The sequence below is a fragment of the Lissotriton helveticus genome, chromosome 1_1 (assembly GCF_964261635.1).
Source record: "Lissotriton helveticus chromosome 1_1, aLisHel1.1, whole genome shotgun sequence".
NCBI lineage: Eukaryota > Metazoa > Chordata > Amphibia > Caudata > Salamandridae > Lissotriton > Lissotriton helveticus.
Window position 1 is genome coordinate 1,707,905,863 of NC_136057.1, and position 19,408 is coordinate 1,707,925,270.

A 19,408-nucleotide genomic window follows, 5' to 3' on the forward strand; every position below is an offset into this window, starting at 1 on the left:
CAAGATCCAAAGGCAACTGACTGGAAGAGCGCAAGTGTACCATGGACGCGGACAGTACAAGACAGCGCCTGAAAGTAAGGAAGCCACACCCAAAGCACCAGAAGACGTGCGAGGCAAGTACCCAAGTGTGAAGAAGAAAAGTGCGACACGCAAGTGGAAGAGCGACAACGCCAAAGAATCTAATGAACCGCAAGGAACAAAGCTACACTGAAGATGTATCACGACGGTACCAAGTGAAGCAAGAACTTGCCACTACACTGCACACTGACGTGCACCGGAAGAGTAACGCAAAGTTACCCCGCAGCCAAAAGGAGGCGAAACAACCAAGCAAGGTGAACGCCCCAAGAAGCTAAAGAACCTCACCAGAAGCGAGCACGAGAAGTGCATCCATTGGAGAAGGTCCATGGAGAGGTGAAGCTAACCCTCCGGAAAAAGCAGAGCACACGAAGAGCGCAGGAGAAACTGCGCCGACGCAAAAGCACTGCAGCAGAACCAATAGCGATCCCAACGGGCGCGGATAGCAAGAAGACTCACGAAGAGCAAGCTGTCCACCCCATCTGGTAGCAAAGAAGATCGCCCAGAAAAAAGGATGATCCGACAAGCCAGAGGGGCGCCCAAACTAAAGCCGATCACCCAAAATGATCGCCAGAAACGAAAGAAGAAATTCTGCCAAGTCAGGATGAATATGTCCTGCCAGAAGACGTCCGTAAACCGAGAGATCAGAAGACCCGGAGAGACGGACGCAACACCAAGAGTAACTGGAAGTCATAGGAGGCAATAGAGAAGATCGTAATGACCGGTCCAGTCACCGAAGAGTGGAGAGAAGACAGTGTCCTAAAGACAGGACAAGACCAGATGGAAACAGGCGGAGTGCACGCTGCTTGAAGAAGCCTGGTCAGCAAGACAAAGGAAGAAAGGTGACCGCACTGTGTCATGAAAAGGAGAAGAGTGGCACGATGCCATGAAGAAGAGAACTGAAGTAAGAAGTCATGTGGCACGACGCCATCATCAACAACTTCTGGAAAAGGTGAAGTGAGGTGTAACAAGTCCACACACCTACAAGAAGAAGAAGAGGTGACACACTACAACATCGTGTACAGTGACCCGCACGTCCTGGAGAACACTGATAGCACCAAGAACAGAATAGGCACCTATTCACAAGACCCAGACGACCCGTGGACGGTAGGAGAGCACAGGCCGGACCATTGGCAACACCCACCTTTGGGATTGAGCGGAAGTCTGGAAGCTGAGGGAGCTCAGATGTCCTGAACAAGGAGAACTGACCAATCCACACCAGCCCGTGGAGATCCAAGGGGCAAAGGCCTCAGGGACACCGGTGGCAGAGGGTCCCAACACGAGAGATGAGTCCATCGCCGTCTAACCTGCACGTCCCAGGAAGATGAGGAACTTGTGCGCAAAGGCAAGAGTCAACAACTACCCTTCAGGTGGAGCTACGGACTTTGTGAGGTAGAACCCCATCGACTCCTCCATTCACACGCAGACTGTGGAGTTGGAGCAACGCTGTGGAATAATACCCGGCCCAGTGGAAACCTGGTAAAAGGGCCTCCGGTGATATCTCGTGGCAGGAGAACACCCGCGAGAGGGGCGTCCTAGTGAGAAGAATGTCCTTCGAACACTCCACCCTTTGAAAAGTGAAGCCAAGCTGCCTACAGTGAAGAAACCGACGGACCAGCTGAAGACAACCCCATCCAAGTCTATCTTCTGGTCATCCTGTTTGACGTCATCCTCAAAAGCAAGATCTTCGTGGACTGACCACCACACGTCCACGCCGCAAGCGAAGTGGAACACGCCCACCGAGAACCAGGACGTCGAGCCAAGAAGAAATAAAGTCTCAGCAGCAATTTCCATCACCGTCATCAAGCAAGCAGCTGAAGAGACTCACTGTAAATTTGTAATTACTGTATATTTATGTACTTCCTCCCACAGGCTCGGACTTTGTGCCTTTCCTTAATTTTTATTAAAGTTTGGGAGGAATGTAGTGTCCTAGCTGACACTGTTAAGGGTTAACCATGTAATGTACACCTAACACCCACCCACCACTGATGTCACGAGACCACGTGACACAGCTAATAAAAAGAGCCGAGTGCACGTGCTCGAGGCTCACTAACCCACGTACCACTGGTGTCCATGTGTCGCAGTTCTTCTACCATGTGGGCCTAGGGCCCACGACCATTACACTCACCTTACAATTCTCCTACCCGATGTTACCCCTCCTTCAGGCAAGGAAACCCTTTGCAATACTCCTCGGGGCCCGACAAAGCACTCCCCCTCACCCACCGTGCAGTCTCTCTCTCGTACACCACTCACACCTGAGCCCAGTAAAGAGACGTGCCCCGTGTATAAACTAGAAATCTCTACTTTCTGTAGAGTGCTGCCAGTGTTTTTTTCTCCCCCTCGCTGTGGTCTCTGTTATTGCAGTGAGATAGAGAGCTGCTGCCTTAGTCCAAGTGAAGGTGGCTGTTGGCTGGCCGAGGCTGAACGGCGGCAGACACCAGCACGCAGGCGCGGTGCGTCCATTGGGGCGTAGGGGCGAAGCCCCACTAAGCCCCATGGACCCACCACGTCCTCACTAGAAGCCAAACACAATTATTTTTAAAAATCGCGCTATCTGCCGGCCAGGAACCGGGAGACACCCGACCTTCCCGGAGTGCGCAAGGGGGGGGCGGGGGGGGGGGGGAAGGATCGGGCTGCTGCAGCTGCGCAAGTGTATTTTTGGGCACAAACATGCCCGCGCATGCGCAGATCGTTTTCTTGTGAATTCCCCCTTAGAGAGAGGACCAGGGGGCGGGCCGCAGCCCCCGGGGTTACACAGGGCGACTGGGCGAGGAGTCATGGTGCCCCCCCCAGCCAATCCTGGCACAGGATTGGCTGGTCACTACATAGCCCGGTTACATAACCCCTGACGGATAGCACGGCCGACTTTGGTGCTGGGAAACCAGGTTCGAGCCTCTTATCGAACCATAAAAATGTATACATGACTTACTTTGGTGTTAAATAAATAGATATTTTAAAAAACAAATAAAAATGATGTTCCGACTAAGGTGTGAAATTGGTGTCGAATAAATACATGTTTTTAAAAACAATTAATATTAATCATGTATCATTGGTGCTGGAGTACAAGGTTCGAGACTGGTATTAAACACTGACAAGCTGTGTGCAAGTTATATGGTCATAACAATACATGAATGATGGATGCAGGATGGGTGGATGCATGAATGGATGCAGGATGAATGATGGGTGGATGAATGGATGGGTGGATGCATGAATGAATGATGGATGCAGGATGGATGCAGGATGGGTGGATGGGTAGATGAATGAATGATGGATGCAGGATGGATGCAGGGTGGATGGATGGGTGCATGAATGAATGATGGATGCAGGATGGGTGGATGGATGGATGATGGATGAATGATGGGTGGATGAATGGATGGGTGGATGCATGAATGAATGATGGATGCAGGATGGGTGGATGAATGAATGATGGATGCAGGATGGATGGGTGCATGAATGCATGATGGATGGATGGGTGGATGCAGGAATGGATGCAGGATGGATGATGGATGGGTGGGTGGATGGGTGGGTGGATGGATGGATGCATGAATGAATGAATGATGGATGCTGGATGGGTGGATGGATGGGTTGATGAATGAATGATGGATGCAGGATGGATGGATGTGTGCATGAATGAATGATGGGTGCATGAATGAATGATGGATGCAGGATGGGTGGGTGGATGGGTGGACACATGAATGGATGCAGGATGAATGATGGGTGGATGCATGAATGAATGATGGATGCAGGATGGGTGGATGAATGAATGATGGATGCAGGGTGGATGGATGGGTGGATGAATGAATGATGGATGCAGGATGGGTGCATGAATGAATGATGGGTGCATGAATGAATGATGGATGCAGGATGGGTGGATGGGTGGACACATGAATGGATGCAGGATGAATGATGGGTGGATGAATGGATGGGTGGATGCATGAATGAATGATGGATGCAGGATGGGTGGATGAATGAATGATGGATGCAGGATGGATGCAGGGTGGATGGATGGGTGCATGAATGAATGATGGATGCAGGATGGATGGATGGGTGGATGCATGAATGGATGCAGGAATGGATGCAGGAATGGATGATGGATGGATGGGTGGATGGATGGGTGGGTGGATGGATGCATGAATGAAGGATGGATGGGTGGATGAATGAATGATGGATGCAGGATGGATGGGTGGATGGATGCATGAATGATGTATGGATGGATGCAAGGTGGTTCGGGCTCGCTCGCTGCGCTCGCTGCGGTGCAATATGCAAATTAGTTTACGCCCCACCACTTTCAAATGTCACCAGCCGCCCCTGCCAGCACGCACCCCCGGGGCCTCCAACCTCCAGCCATACCCAGGGCAAGCACCCCCGGGGCCTCGAGCCATGCCCAGTGCTGACCTTCATGAGCGGCACTGACTGCAGCTGATCACGCGCTGCCTCCAGGGCCCAGGAGTCTCCTTGTGCAAGGCACGAACGTGAAACCAAAGTGCTGCGCAGCGACTTGATGTCAGCACAATCATCTTTCCTCTGCAACCAAATCCTCAAAAAACCTCGGGGGGGGGGGGCTATATCCCTCATACATAACCTAAAACATCCTGACTTACTTAAACCCACGTGCGCTACATGCCGCCGCTGCCGGCCGGGGCTGAGACTCGTGAGCAGAGCTGTGAGAATGAAAGCTGCAGCTGAGCCCTGAAGACGGCGCGGCCGCCACTCCCGTTTTGACCTGGTACAAACCATACATCAGTTTGCAATGCTTCAGTTGTGTGCAGCAGGAAGTTATTATATGGCACGCGCCCAGTGACAGGATTGATGAGTGCATTTGTGTCACCCACACCCCGTAGAAAAGGGCATGATAAACATATAGATAAGAGTTTTCCCCTCAACCCCGCAGACTCACCCCTTTTGTAGCTCCCCCAGGCGGTCGCCTAGCTCACAGATAGACGACGTAGCCGTCTAAGGTGAGACAGTCAAGGCGGAAGTCGGCAGGACTGCTTCACGCACTCAGCAGCTGCGATTCTGCGAAGGCACGCACGAGCGAAAGCAACAACAACAAAAAAACGCCTTTGTGACGTTTAACAGACCGGGTGGCTCGCGGCGGTGGCTTGCACCACCAAATCTGCTGCAGGGCGGAGCACACTTACAGTCAAAAACAAGCACTGGCATAACCAATAGGTATCACGTTAGGACCTTACAAGCAGGGACTTCGCTTCAGGCGGGATGCTTGAGGGTTTAAACCACCCTAACAAATGTTTTAAAAAAAAAATCGTCAGCTATTATGAAGTCAGTTGGATTTCATCAAGAATTTTTACATAGACAGACAAAAACGCACATACACTCTGTTTTGAAAGTACTGAAAATATTGGTTATTTTTCAGAAATATTGTGTTTTATTAGTACTCCTACCAATCCTCATTTCTCTCCCTTTCCACTTACTCTTAGGCCCCTCTCATGCACCCTGCTTGTTGTATAATGTATTTAAACATTTTATGGCTGCGTTATTGTTGGAATATCTGAAGCTCACCCCCCCCATTTTACTGACCAAGCTTCCACCGGTTATACGTGTTTAGCCAAAACTATTGGCATCGCCAATGTGTTTAAACTATGCTGTGTAGAGCATAGTGGCTGTTGTCAACATGTTGAAAAGTTATAATATAAAGCCTTACAAGCATTTTTGTTACCTTATATGTAACCAAGAAGACATTCTGTGCAACTGAATGACCCTATTAAAAAATAATGAACATAAACATGTCTTCTAGTTCTTGTCTTTGCAATGCTGGCAACTTCTTCTTGTCTGTCGCGCAAGAAATCACTGTCCACAACTTCTTATTAAGCAAGAAAGGCCACTTTATTAAGACAGGTGTATAATCAACATAATTCATTTATTTATTTATTTATTTAACCAAAACCTTTCCTCTTAAATGAGCATCCTAAAGAGTAAACCCCCCACCAACTTAACCCTAACTAACCCAAACCACTAACTCTTGTAACTACCCCTTTGAGGATGGACCAACCCGCTCCAGGCTGCCCACCCCCCACTAAAAACCCGCCTACAAAAAAGAAAAGCACCTGTCTTAGCGTGGCAAGCCTACCAAACTAAATCAGTACCTACAGCACTGAAAATCAAAAGGAGGGGAAGGTAAGGACCTAAAGGGGAAAAAACAGAGAAGGGTGGGTGGGGCAACACAAACTGCTCACTGCCTCCCCACCTACGCAGCTTTCCCCGCTCCTGCGCTCGCCCCTAATATAGCCTCGCTCTCCCACTAATTGCCACCTGTCTGTGGCCAGCCCTCGTGCGAACCAGCCCAGGGAGAGACCGGCTCGGGCACGGCTCTCCCTGGGTCCCCCTTCTAATTCTTGTTTGTTACAGCTTTTTTTGTTATTGGGAAGGGCCACATAAACAAAGGGAGGGTGAAGGTTGGTAAATAGTACCTGAATTACAATACGAGCAGCGAAGGGACACTAGGGGAATAATCAACAGATGCCAGATTCTGAGTACAGACTGGGGTGGTGCTGAGTGATACTGAGGTGGTGGTGTACGGGTGCGGAGGTGATGCTCAGGTGATGCTGAGTGATACTGAGGTAGTGCTGATTGATGCTGTGGTGCTGAGTCATGTTGAGGTAGTGGTGCTGCACTGGTGCTCAGGTAGTGCTGAGTGATGCTGAATTGCTGCTGTGCTGAAGTGATGCACTGATGCTGAGGGGATGCGCTGCTGCTAAAGTGGTGCCGAGTTGGTGCTGAATTGCTCCTGAGGTGGGGCTGTGCTGGTGCTGAGGTGGAGCTGCACTGGTGGTGCACTGAGGGTAGGGGGTGCTGTGCTGAGATGGTGCTGCACTCGTGCTGAGGTGGTGCTGTTGTGGTGCTCAGGTGGTGCTGTACTGAGTTGGTGCTGCGCTAATGCTGTGCTGGTGCTGCACTGGTACTGAGGTGTTGCTGAGTGATACTGAGGTGGTGTGCTTGTGCAGAGGTGCTGCGTGATACTGAAGAGGTCCTGAATGATGCTGAGGTGGTACTGACTGATGCTTTGGTGGTGCTGGTGCTCAGGTGGTGCGGAGTGATGCTGAGTTGGTGCTATGCTGGTGCTAAGGTGATGATGCAAGGGTGCTGAGATTGTGCTGCGCTAATGCTAAAGTGGTGCTGTGTTGGTGCTCAGTTGCCCTGAGGTGGTTTGGTGCTGAGATGGTCGTGAGGTGGTGGTGTGCTGGTGGTGAGGTGGTGCTGTGCTAATGCTATTGTGGGCCTTCACCGGTGGTGGTGCACTGATGCGCGAAGTGGTGCTGTGCTGGTGCTGAGTTGGTGCAGCGCTAGTAGTGGTGCACTGATGCGGAGGTGGTGCGGTGCACTGATGCTGATGTGGTGCTGTGGTGGTGTTAAGTGATGCTGAGGAGATGCTGCGCTGGAGCTGAGATGGCGTTGAGTAATGCTGTGGTGGCGCTGAGTGATGCTGTGCTGGTGCTGAGTGATACTGTAGTGGTGCTGAGTCATGCTGAGGTGGTAGTGCCTCGATGGTGCTGAGCTGGTGCTCAGTTGGTGCTGAGTGATGCTGAGTTGCTGCTGTGCTGAGGTGATGCTGCGCTGATGCTGAGGTGGTGCTGTGCTGATGCTGAAGGAGGGCTGCATTGGTGCCGGGTTGCTGCTGAGGTGGGACTTTACTGGCGCTGAAGTGGGGCTGCGCTGGTTGTGGTGCACTGATGCTGAAGTGGTGCTGCACTGGTGATGAGATGGTGTTGTACTGATGGTGGCGCACTGTTGAGGAGGAAGTGGTGCTGAGTTGATGCTGAGGTGGTGCTGAGTTACACTGAGCTGGTGCTGAGGTGAAGCTGCACTGATGCTAAAGTGCTGCTGTGTTGGTGGTAGTGCACTGATGCAGATGCTCTGCTGATGTTGAGGTTGTGCTGCGCTAATGCTGAGGTGGTGCTGCGCTGGTGCTGAGGTGGTGCTGCGCTGGTGCTGAGGTGGTGCTGCGCTGGTTCACAGTTGGTGGTGCACCGGTGGTGGTGCACTGATGAGGAGGTAATGCTTTGCTGATGCTGAGATTGTGCTGTGCAGATGCTTAGATGGTGCTGTGGTGGGGCTCATGTGATGCTGAGTGATACTGAGGTGGTGCTGAGTCATGCTGAGGTGGTGGTGCTGCGCTGGTGCTGAGGTAGTGCTGCACCGGTGCTGAGTTGGTACTGTGCTGAGGTGATGCTGCGTTAATGCTGAGATGGTGCTGCGCTGATGCTGAAGCGGTGCTGAATTGCTGCTGCACTGAGGTTGCGCTGGTGCTGAGGTGAGGCTGTGCTGGTGGTGGTGAACTGATGTGAAGGTGGTGCTGTGCTGGTGCTGAGATGGTGCTGTGCTGGTGCTAAGGTGGTGAGGTGCAGATGCTGAGGTGGTGTTGTGCTTGTGCATATGTGGTGCTCAGGTAGCGCGGCGTGATGCTAAGGAGGTGCTGAGTGATGCTTTGGTAGTGCTGAGTGATACTGTGCTGGTGCTCAGGTGGCGATGAGTTGGTACTGCACTGGCAATGAGGTGATGCTGCACTGGTGCTGTGCAAATGCAGAAGTGGTGCTGAGTTGCTACTGAGGTGGTGCTGCGCTGAGGCTTTGGTGGGGCTGTTCTTGTGCTGAGTTCCTGCTATGCTGGTGGTGCATAGAACATGTATGAGGCGATGTGCTGATACTTAGGTAGTGCTGTGGTAGGGTTGAGTGATGCTGAAGAGATGCTGTGCTGGTGCTGAGTGATGCTGTGGTGGCGCTGAGTGATGCTATGCCAGTGCTAAGTCATGCTGTGGTGGTGCTGATTCATGTTGAGGTGGTGGTGCTACACCGCAGCTTTGGTGGTACAGATCTGGTACTCAAGAGGTGCTGAGCGATGTTTTCTTTATGCTGAGCTGAGCTGAGGTGATGCTGCACTGGTGATGAGGTGATGCACTGGTGCTGAGGTGGTGCTGTGTGGGTGCGGAGTTGCTGCTGAGGTGGTGCTGCATTGGTGAAGAGGTGATGCTGCACTAATGCTGAAGTGGTGCTGTGTTGGTGCTGAGATGCTGCTGAAGTGGTGCTGCACTGGTGCTATGGTGGTGAAGCACTGTGCTCAGGTGGTGCTGCACTGGCAGTGGTGCACTGATGCAGAGGTGGTGCTGTGCTAATGCTAAAGTGGTGCTGTGTTGGTGCTGAGATGCTGCTAAAGTGGTGCTGTGCTGGTGCTGAGGTAGTGCTGCACTGGTGCTACGGTGATGCTGCACTGGTGCTCAGGTGGTGCTGCACTGGTGGTGGTGCACTGATGCGGCGGCGGTGCTGTGCTGGTGTGGTGCTGTTGAGTGATGCTGAGGAGATGCTGCACCCGCGCTGAGGTGGTACTGCGCTAATGCTAAAGTGGTGCTGTGTTGGTGATGAGATGCTGCTGAGGTGGTACTGTGCTGGTGCTGAGTTGGAGCCTTGATGATACTATGCTGGTGCTGCACTGGTACTGAGTTGATGCTACACTGGTGGTGGCACACTGATGCAGAGGTGGTGCTGTGCTGATGCTGAAGTGGTGCTGTGGTGGCGTTTAGTGATCCTGAGGAGATGCTGCACTGGTGCTGAGGTGGTGCAGTCTGATGCTGTGCTGGCGACGAGTGATGCTCTGCTGGTGCCGAGTGATGCTGTGCTGGCACTGAGGTGGTGCTGCGCTGATACTGAGTTAGTGCTGCACTGGTGGTGGTGCACTGATGAGGAAGTGGTGCTGTGCTGATGCTGAGATGACGCTGTGCTGATGCTGAGGTGCTGCTGTGGTGGTGGTGCTGTGGTGCTGATGAAAGGGTGGTGCTGCACTGAGGTGGCGGTGAGTAATGCTGAGATGGTGGTGGGCTTGTGCTGGGGTGATGCTGAGGTGGTGCTGAGTGATGCTGAGGTGGTGCTGAGTGATGCTTTGTTGGTGCTATGCTAGTGCTCAGGTGGTGCTGAGTTTGTGCTGCATTGGTGGTGAGGTGATGCTGCTGCACTAGGGCTGAAGTGGTGCTGCACTAATGCTAAAGTGGTGCTGCATTGGTGCGGAGTTCCCGATGAGGTGGTGCTGCGCTGGTGCTGAGGTGGTGCTGTGCTGATGCTCCGGCGAGGCTCTGCTGGTGCTCAGTTGATGCTGCACTGGTGGTGGTGCATTGATGAGGAAGTGGTGCTGTGCTCATGCTGAGGTGGTCCTGTGGTGTTCCTGTGGTGGTGCTAAGGTGGTGCTGTGCTGATGCTGAGGTGGTGGTGAAAGATGCTGAGGAGGAGGTGAGTGATGCTTTGGTGGTGCTGAGTGATGCTGTGCTGGAGCTGAGGTGGTGCTGAGCGAAGCTGAGGTGGTTTTGGAATGGTAATGAGGTGATGCACTGGTGCCGAGGTGGTTCTGCGGTAGTCCTGAGGTGGTGCTGTGTTGGTGCAGAGTTGCTACTGAGGTGGTGCTGCACTGATGCTGAGTTCCTGCTGTGCTGGTGATGGTGCATTGATGCATAGGTAGTGCTGTGGTGATGCTGAGGTTATGCTGTGGTAGTGTTGAGAGATGCTGAGAAGAAGCTGCACTGGTGCTGAGTGATGCTGTGGTGGCGCTGATTGACACTATGCTGGTGCTCAGCCATGCTGTGGTGGTGCTGTGTTGGTGCAGAGTTGCTATTGAGGTGGTGCTGAGGTGATGCACTCGTGCTGAGGTGGTACTGCACAAGTGCTGAGGTGGTACTGCATGGGTGCTATGTTGCTGCTGAGGTGGTGCTGCGCTGGTTCTGAGGTGGTGCTAAAGTGGTGCTGTGCTGGTGCTGAGATGCTGCTAAAGTGGTGCTGTGCTGGTGCTGAGGTAGTGCTGCACTGGTGCTACGGTGATGCTGCACTGGTGCTCAGGTGGTGCTGCACTGGTGGTGGTGCACTGATGCGGCGGCGGTGCTGTGCTGGTGTGGTGCTGTTGAGTGATGCTGAGGAGATGCTGCACCCGCGCTGAGGTGGTACTGCGCTAATGCTAAAGTGGTGCTGTGTTGGTGATGAGATGCTGCTGAGGTGGTACTGTGCTGGTGCTCATGTGGTGCTTCACTGGTAGTGGTGCACTGATGAGGAGGTGGTGCTGTGCTGATGTGGTGCTGTTGAGTGATACTGATGGGATGGTGTGCTGGTGTTCAGGTGCTGCTGCGCTAATGCTGAAGTGGTATTGTGTTGGTGCTGAGCTGGTGCTTTGCTGATGCTATGGTGGTGCTGCACTGGTGCTGAGTTGGTGCTAAATTAGTGGTGGTGCACTGATGCTGAGGTGCTGTGGTGATGTTGAGTGATGCTGAGGAGATGATGCGCTGGTGCTGAGGTGGTGCTGCACTAATGATGAAGTGGTGCTGCGTTGGTGCTGAGATGCTGCTGAGGCGATGCTGTGCGGAGTTGGTGCCATACTGATGTTATGATGGTGTTGCACTGGTGCTGAATTGGTGGTGCACTTGTGGTAGTGCACTGACGCAGAGGCGGTGCTGTGCTGATGCTGAGGTGGTGCTGTGGTGATGTTGAGTGATGCTGAGGAGATGCTGCACAAGTGCTGAGGTGGTACAGAGTGATGCTGAGCTGGTGATGTGATTGTGTGGAGGTGGTGCTGAGTGATACTGAGGTGGTGCTGAGGAGGTGCTGAGTGATGCTTTGGTGGTGCTGTGCTGGTTCTCAGGTGATGTTCAGTGATGCTGAGTACGTGCTGCACTGGTGATGATGCAGCACTGTTGTTTAATAGGCGTTGTGCTTATACTGAAGTGGTGCTGCATTGGTGCAGAGTTGCTGCTGAGGTGGTGATTTGCTGAAGCTGAGGTGGTGCTGTGGTGGTGTTGAGTGATGCTGCTGAGAAGGTGCGCAGTTGCTGAGTGACGCTGTGGTGGTGCTGAGTGATGCTGTGCTGGTGCTGTGTCATTCTGTGGTGGTGCTGAGTCATGCTTAAGTGGAGGTGCTGCACCGGTGCTCTGGTGGTGTTCACTGATGCTAAGTAGGTGCTACACTGGGGATGAGGTGAAGCACTGGTGCCGAAGTGGTACTGTGCTAACACTGAGGTGGAGCTGTTTTGGTGCAGAGTTGGCTGCTGAGGTGGTGTTGCACTAGTCCTGAGGTGGTGCTGCACTGGTGCTGAGCTCATGTTGCGCTGGTCGTGGTGCATTGATGCGGAGGTTGTGATATGCTGATGCTGAGGTGGTGCTATGGTGGGGTTGAGTGATGCTGTGCTGGTGCTGAGTGATGCTGTGGAGGTGATGAGCCAAGCTGAGGTGGTGGTACTGCATTGGTGCTCTAGTGGTGCTGAGCAGGTGCTCAGGAGGTGCTGAGTGATGCTGAGTTGGTGCTGCACTGATGCTCAAGTGGTGCTGAGTTGGTGCTGAGTTGCTGTCAAGGTGGAGCTGTGCAGGTGCTGTGGTGGGGCTACTCTGGTGTTGGTGCACTGATGCAGAGGTGGTGTGGTGCTGATGCTGAGATGGTGATATGCTGATGTCGAGGTGGTGCTGCCCTGATGCTGAGATGGTGCTCCACTGATGCTGAGGTGGTGCTGCGCTGAGGCTGAGTTGGTGCTCCATTGCTGGTGGTGCACTGATGAGTAGGTGGTGCTGTGATCATGCTGAGGAGTAATGCTGTACTGTGGCTGAGTGATGCTGTGGTGTTGCTGAGTCATGCTGAGGTGGTGGTGTGCTGAGGTGATGCTGCGCTGATGCTGAGGTGTGCTGCACTGATGCTTAAGTGGTGGTACGTTGGTGCTGAGGTAGTGCTGCGCTGGTGCTACGGTGATGCTGCACTGGTGCTCAGGTGGTGCTGCACTGGTGGTGGTGCACTGATGCGGCGGCTCTGCTGTGCTGGTGTGGTGCTGTTGAGTGATGCTGAGGAGACGCTGCACCGGTGCTGAGGTGGTACTGCGCTAATGCTAAAGTGGTGCTGTGTTGGTGATGAGATGCTGCTGAGGTGGTACTGTGCTGGTGCTGAGTTGATGCCTTGATGATGCTATGCTGGTGCTGCACTGGTGCCGAGTTGATGCTGCACTGGTGGTGGTGCACTGATGCGGAGGTGGTGCTGTGCTGATGCTGAAGTGGTGCTGGTGTGGTGTTTAGTGATGCTGAGGAGATGCTGCACTGGTGCTGAGGTGGTGCAGTGTAATGCTGTGCTGGCGACGAGTGATGCTCTGCTGGTGCCGAGTGATGCTGTGCTGGCACTGAGGTGGTGCTGCGCTGATACTGAGTTAGTGCTGCACTGGTGGTGGTGCACTGATGAGGAAGTGGTGCTGTGCTGATGCTGAGATGACGCTGTGCTGATGCTGAGGTGCTGCTGTGATGGTGGTGCTGTGGTTCTGATGAAAGGGTGGTGCTGCACTGAGGTGGCGGTGAGTAATGCGGAGATGGTGGTGGGCTTGTGCTGGGGTGATGCTGAGGTGGTGCTGAGTGATGCTGAGGTGGTGCTGAGTGATGCAGAGGAGGTGCTGAGTGATGCTTTGTTGGTGCTATGCTGGTGCTCAGGTGGTGCTGAGTTGGTGCTGCATTGGTGGTGAGGTGATGATGCTGCACTGGGGCTGAAGTGGTGCTGCACTAATGCTAAAGTGGTGCTGCATTGGTGCGGAGTTCCCGATGAGGTGGTGCTGCGCTGGTGCTGAGGTGGTGCTGTGCTGATGCTCCGGCGAGGTTCTGCTGGTGCTCAGTTGATAGTTGACGCTGCACTGGTGGTGGTGCATTGATGAGGAAGTGGTGCTGTGCTGATGCTGATATTGTGCTGTGCTGATGCTGAGGTGGTCCTGTGGTGTTCCTGTGGTGGTGCTAAGGTGGTGCTGTGCTGATGCTGATGCTGATGCTGAGGTGGTGGTGAAAGATGCTGAGGAGGTGGTGAGTGATGCTTTGGTGGTGCTGAGTGATGCTGTGCTGGAGCTGAGGTGGTGCTGAGTGAAGCTGAGGTGGTGTTGGAATGGTAATAAGGTGATGCACTGGTGCCGAGGTGGTACTGCGGTAGTCCTAAGGTGGTGCTGTGTTGGTGCAGAGTTGCTACTGAGGTGGTGCTGCACCGGTGCTGAGTTCCTGCTGTGCTGGTGATGGTGCATTGATGCATAGGTAGTGCTGTGGTGATGCTGAGGTTATGCTGTGGTAGTGTTGAGAGATTCTGAGGAGATGCTGCACTGGTGCTGAGTGATGCTGTGGTGGCGCTGATTGACACTATGCTGTGCTCAGCCATGCTGTGGTGGTGCTGTGTTGGTGTAGAGTTGCTACTGAGGTGGTGCTGAGGTGATGCACTCGTGCTGAGGTGGTACTGCACAAGTGTTGAGGTGGTACTGCACAAGTGTTGAGGTGGTACTGCATGGGTGCTATGTTGCTGCTGAGGTGGTACTGCGCTGGTTCTGAGGTGGTGCTACGCTAATGCTGAAGTGGTGCTATGTTGGCACTGAGATGCTGCTGAAGTGGTTCTGCGCTGGTGCTCATGTGGTGCTGCAGTGGTAGTGGTGCACGGATGAGGAGGTGGTGCTGTGCTGAAGTGGTGCTGTTGAGTGATACTGAGGGGATGGTGTGCTGGTGTTCAGGTGCTGCTGCGCTAATGCCGAAGTGGTGTTGTGTTGGTGCTGAGCTGGTGCTTTGCTGATGCTATGGTGGTGCTGCACTGGTGCTGAGTTGGTGCTACGTTAGTGGTGGTGCACTTATGCTGAGGTGCTGTGGTGATGTTGAGTGACGCTGAGGAGATGCTGCGTTGGTGCTGAGGTGGTGCTGCACTAATGGTGAAGTGGTGCTGCGTTGGTGCAAAGATGCTGCTGAGGCGATGCTGTGCTGGTGCGGAGTTGGTGCCATACTGATGCTATGATGTTGTTGCACTGGTGCTGAATTGGTGGTGCACTTGTGGTAGTGCACTGATGCAGAGGCGGTTCTGTGCTGATGCTGAGGTGGTGCTGTGGTGATGTTGAGTGATGGTGAGGAGATGCTGCACTGGTGCTGAGGTGCTGCAGTGTGATGCTGTGCTGGCGACGAGTGATGCTCTGCTGGTGCCGAGTGATGCTGTGCTGGCACTGAGGTGGTGCTGCGCTGATACTGAGTTAGTGCTGCACTGGTGGTGGTGCACTGATGAGGAAGTGGGGCTGTGCTGATGCTGAGATGATGCTGTGCGGATGCTGAGGTGCTGCTGTGGTAGTGGTGCTGTGGTGCTGATGAAAGGGTGGTGCTGCACTGAGGTGGCGGTGAGTAATGCTGAGATGATGGCGGGCTTGTGCTGGGGTGAAGCTGAGGTGGTGCTGAGTGATGCAGAGGAGGTGCTGAGTGATGCTTTGTTGGTGCTATTCTGGTGCTCAGGTGGTGCTGAGTTGGTGCTGCATTGGTGGTAAGGTGATGATGCTGCACTGGGGCTGAAGTGGTGCTGCACTAATGCTAAAGTGGTGCTGCATTGGTGCCGAGTTCCCGATGAGGTGGTTCTGCGCTGGTGCTGAGGTGGTGCTGTGCTGATGCTCCAGTGAGGCTCTGCTGGTGCTCAGTTGATGCTGCACTGGTGGTGGTGCATTGATGAGGAAGTGGTGCTGTGCTGATGCTGATATAGTGCTGTGCTGATGCTGAGGTGGTCCTGTGGTGTTCCTGTGGTGGTGCTAAGGTGGTGCTGTGCTGATGCTGATGCTGAGGTGGTGGTGAAAGATGCTGAGGAGGTGCTGAGTGATGCTTTGGTGGTGCTGAGTGATGCTGTGCTGGAGCTGAGGTGGTGCTGAGTGAAGCTGAGGTGGTGTTGGAATGGTAATGAGGTGATGCACTGGTGCCGAGGTGGTACTGCGGTAGTCCTGAGGTGGTGCTGTGTTGATGCAGAGTTGCTACTGAGGTGGTGCTGCACTGGTGCTGAGTTCCTGCTGTGCTGGTGATGGTGCATTGATGCATAGGTAGTGCTGTGGTGATGCTGAGGTTATGCTGTGGTAGTGTTGAGAGATGCTGAGGAGATGCTGCACTGGTGCTGAGTGATGCTGTGGTGGCGCTGATTCACACTATGCTGGTGCTCAGCCATGCTGTGGTGGTGCTGTGTTGGTGCAGAGTTGCTACTGAGGTGGTGCTGAGGTGATGCACTCGTGCTGAGGTGGTACTGCACAAGTGCTGAAGTGGTACTGCATGGGTGCTATGTTGCTGCTGAGGTGGTGCTGCGCTGGTTCTGAGGTGGTGCTACGCTAATGCTGAAGTGGTGCTATGTTGGCACTGAGATGCTGCTGAAGTGGTTCTGCGCTGGTGCTCATGTGGTGCTTCACTGGTAGTGGTGCACTGATGAGGAGGTGGTGCTGTGCTGATGTGGTGCTGTTGAGTGATACTGAGGGGATGGTGTGCTGGTGTTCAGGTGCTGCTGCGCTAATGCTGAAGTGGTGTTGTGTTGGTGCTGAGCTTGTGCTTTGCTGATGCTATGGTGGTGCTGCACTGGTGCTGAGTTGGTGCTAAATTAGTGGTGGTGCACTGATGCTGAGGTGCTGTGGTGATGTTGAGTGATGCTGAGGAGATGCTGCGCTGGTGCTGAGGTGGTGCTGCACTAATGGTGAAGTGGTGCTGCGTTGGTGCTGAGAAGTTGCTGAGGCGATGCTGTGCTAGTGCGGAGTTGTGCCATACTGATGCTATGATGGTGTTGCACTGGTGCTGAATTGGTGGTGCACTTGTGGTAGTGCACTGATGCAGAGGCGGTGCTGTGCTGATGCTGAGGTGGTGTTGTGGTGATGTTGAGTGATGCTGAGGAGATGCTGCACTGGTGCTGTGGTGGTGCTGAGTGATGCTGTGCTGGTGCTGTGTCATGCTGTGGTGGTGCTGAGTCATGCTTAAGTGGAGGTGCTGCACCGGTGCTCTGGTGGTGTTCACTGATGCCATGTAGGTGCTACACTGTGGAAGAGGTGTGGCGCTGCGGCCAGGGCGACTGACGCTGGAATCTGGGGACCACGGTTCGATCCCCGGCTCCGGCGGCAGGTCAGCCCAGCACCATGTGACTCTGGGCAATAGCTCGCTTAATCTTCCCGACGGCCCCCCAGCGCCTAGAGACCCTTACGGGTGATTGTGCGCTTTACAAATGTGGACTTTACTTTTACTTTTACACTGGGGATGAGGTGATGCACTGGTGCCGAAGTGGTACTGTGCTAACACTGAGGTGGAACTGTGTTGGGGCAGAGTTGGCTGCTGAGGTAATGTTGCACTAGTCCTGAGGTGGTGCTGCACTGGTGCTGAGCTCATGTTGCGCTGGTCTTGGTGCATTGATGCGGAGGTGGGGATATGCTGATGGTGAGGTGGTGCTATGGTGGGGTTGAGTGATGCTGTGCTGGTGCTGAGTGATGCTGTGGAGGTGATGAGCCAAGCTGAGGTGGTGGTACTGCACTGGTGTCCTAGTGGTGCTGAGGAGGTGCTCAGGTGGTGTTGAGTGATGCTGAGTTGGTGCTGCACTGATGCTCAAGTGGTGCTGAGTTGGTGCTGAGTTGCTGTCAAGGTGGAGCTGTGCAGGTGCTGAGGTGGGGCTACTCTGGTGTTGGTGCACTGATGCAGAGGTGGTGTGGTGCTGATGCTGAGATGGTGATATGCTGATGTCGAGGTGGTGCTGAGGTGGTGCTGCCCTGATGCTGAGATGGTGCTCCACTGATGCTGAGGTGGTGCTGCGCTGAGGCTGAGTTGGTGCTCCATTGCTGGTGGTGCACTGATGAGTAGGTGGTGCTGTGATCATGCTGAGGAGTAATGCTGTAGTGTGGCTGAGTGATGCTGTGGTGTTGCTGAGTCATGCTGAGGTGGTGGTGTGCTGAGGTGATGCTGAGGTGGTGCTGCACTGATGCTTAAGTGGTGGTACGTTGGTGCTGAGGTGAGGCTGCACTGGTGCTGAGGTGGGGCGGTGGTGGTGCACTGATGCAGAGGTAGGGCTGATGCAGAGATGATGGTGTGGTGCTGTGGTGGTGGTGCTGTGTTGTTGCTGAAGTGGTGCTGTGCTAGTGCGGTTGTGGTGCTGCGCTGATGCTGAGATGGTGCTAAAGTGGTGGTAGTGCACTGATGTGGAGGTGGTGCTGAGTGATACTGAGGTGGTGGTGTCTGCGTGCTGAGGTGGTGCTCAGGTGGTGCTGAGTGATACTGAGGTGGTGCTGAGTGATGATTTGGTGGTGATCAGGTTATGCTTTGCTGCTGCTCAGGTGGTGCTGAGTGATGCTGAGTTGGTGGTGAGCTGGTGCTGAGGTGCTTCTGTGTTCATGCTGTGGTAGGGCTGCGCTGGTGCCGGGTTATTGCTGCACAGGTGGTGGTGCACTAAAGTAGGGAGGTGGTGCTGTGTTGATGCTGAAGTGGTGCTGTGATGGTATTGTGTGATGCTGAGATTCTGCGCTGAGGTGGTGCTGAGTGATGCTGTGGTGGCACTGAGTTATGCTGTGCTAGCGCTGCGCTGATACTGAGGTGGTGATGCTACACTGATGCTGAGGTGGTGTAGCGTTGGTAGTGTGGTGGTGCTGCACTGGTGAAGAGGTGGTGGTACGCCGGTGCTGAGGTGGTGCTGCACTGCTGCTGCTGAGGTGGTGCTGTGATGCTGTTGTGGTGCTGCTCAGGTGCTGTTGAGTGATGCTCAGGTGGTGCTGTGAAGGTGCTGCTGAGGTGATATGATAGAAGCTGTCTGGTGCTGAAGTGGTGTGGTGGTGGTGCTGAGGGGATGTTCCACTGTCTACTTGCAGGATATATTGTTAAGTAACCTCAGATTAGGTGCCGCATTTGGACAGCACGAGTAGGCATCTCTTGATATTGTTTATATTTCACCAACGATTCAGACCTAAAAGAAAGCATCAAAAGTTAAAAGCACACAACTTCAAGCTGCTTCCATTTTCAGAAAACAGAGCAATAACAGTATGTTTTGTTTTTTTAAAACAGATTTTATTGAAGTCACATATTATGCATAGCTCCGTCACCTGGAGGCTAATGCCACCATCAATGTATCGGCAAAAATCTTCAGGTACATTTAAAACATAAGAAACAATTGAATCCCTTCCAGGAAAAATGTCGAACACAGAATGTAGTCAATATGTAAACCTCCTTCCCCCCCCCCCCTCCGGTGCCCTCCCTGCGTGCCTGCTCCCCACCTAACGTATAAGATAACAGTATGGTACTACGCCACGTACATTTCGAACCAGCTGCCATTGTTCATAGATCGTGTCCTCATATCGTCGGGAGGGTAACCTCCTCTGGTGGCGGGTCTAGGTCCAGGCCCCGGTAGTCCGCCCACTGTTTCCAAATTTTGATATGCTTCCGGGGGCAGCTCCTTGCTAGAAACACAGGTCGTTCTATGCCCATACAAAAGTCCATGCCATTCTTCCACACCGTGAGTGACGGAGCCTGGGGGGCTTTCCATGCTTTCGCTATATCTCGTTTCGCCAGAGTGAATCCTAACAGCATTAAATGGCGCTTATGCCTGTTTCCTCCAAC

At 53.5% G+C, this 19,408-nt stretch overlaps 1 protein-coding gene across 10 annotated transcripts in view; it reads right to left on the reverse strand.

Annotated features, from left to right (window-relative positions):
* Positions 1–5,128, reverse strand: part of STAT2 (signal transducer and activator of transcription 2) — a 1,031,780-nt gene extending 1,026,652 nt beyond the window's left edge. For 5 of the 10 annotated variants that reach the window (XM_078689090.1, XM_078689088.1, XM_078689092.1 and 2 more), the window contains exon 1: positions 4,973–5,110. The gene's annotated coding sequence lies outside the window, so the exon portion shown is untranslated. Of the gene's footprint in view, positions 1–4,676; positions 4,828–4,972 lie in introns of those variants that run through there. The other 5 variants (XM_078689093.1, XM_078689096.1, XM_078689089.1 and 2 more) reach the window with 4 other exon arrangements.
* Between the last annotated feature and the right edge of the window lie 14,280 nt (positions 5,129–19,408).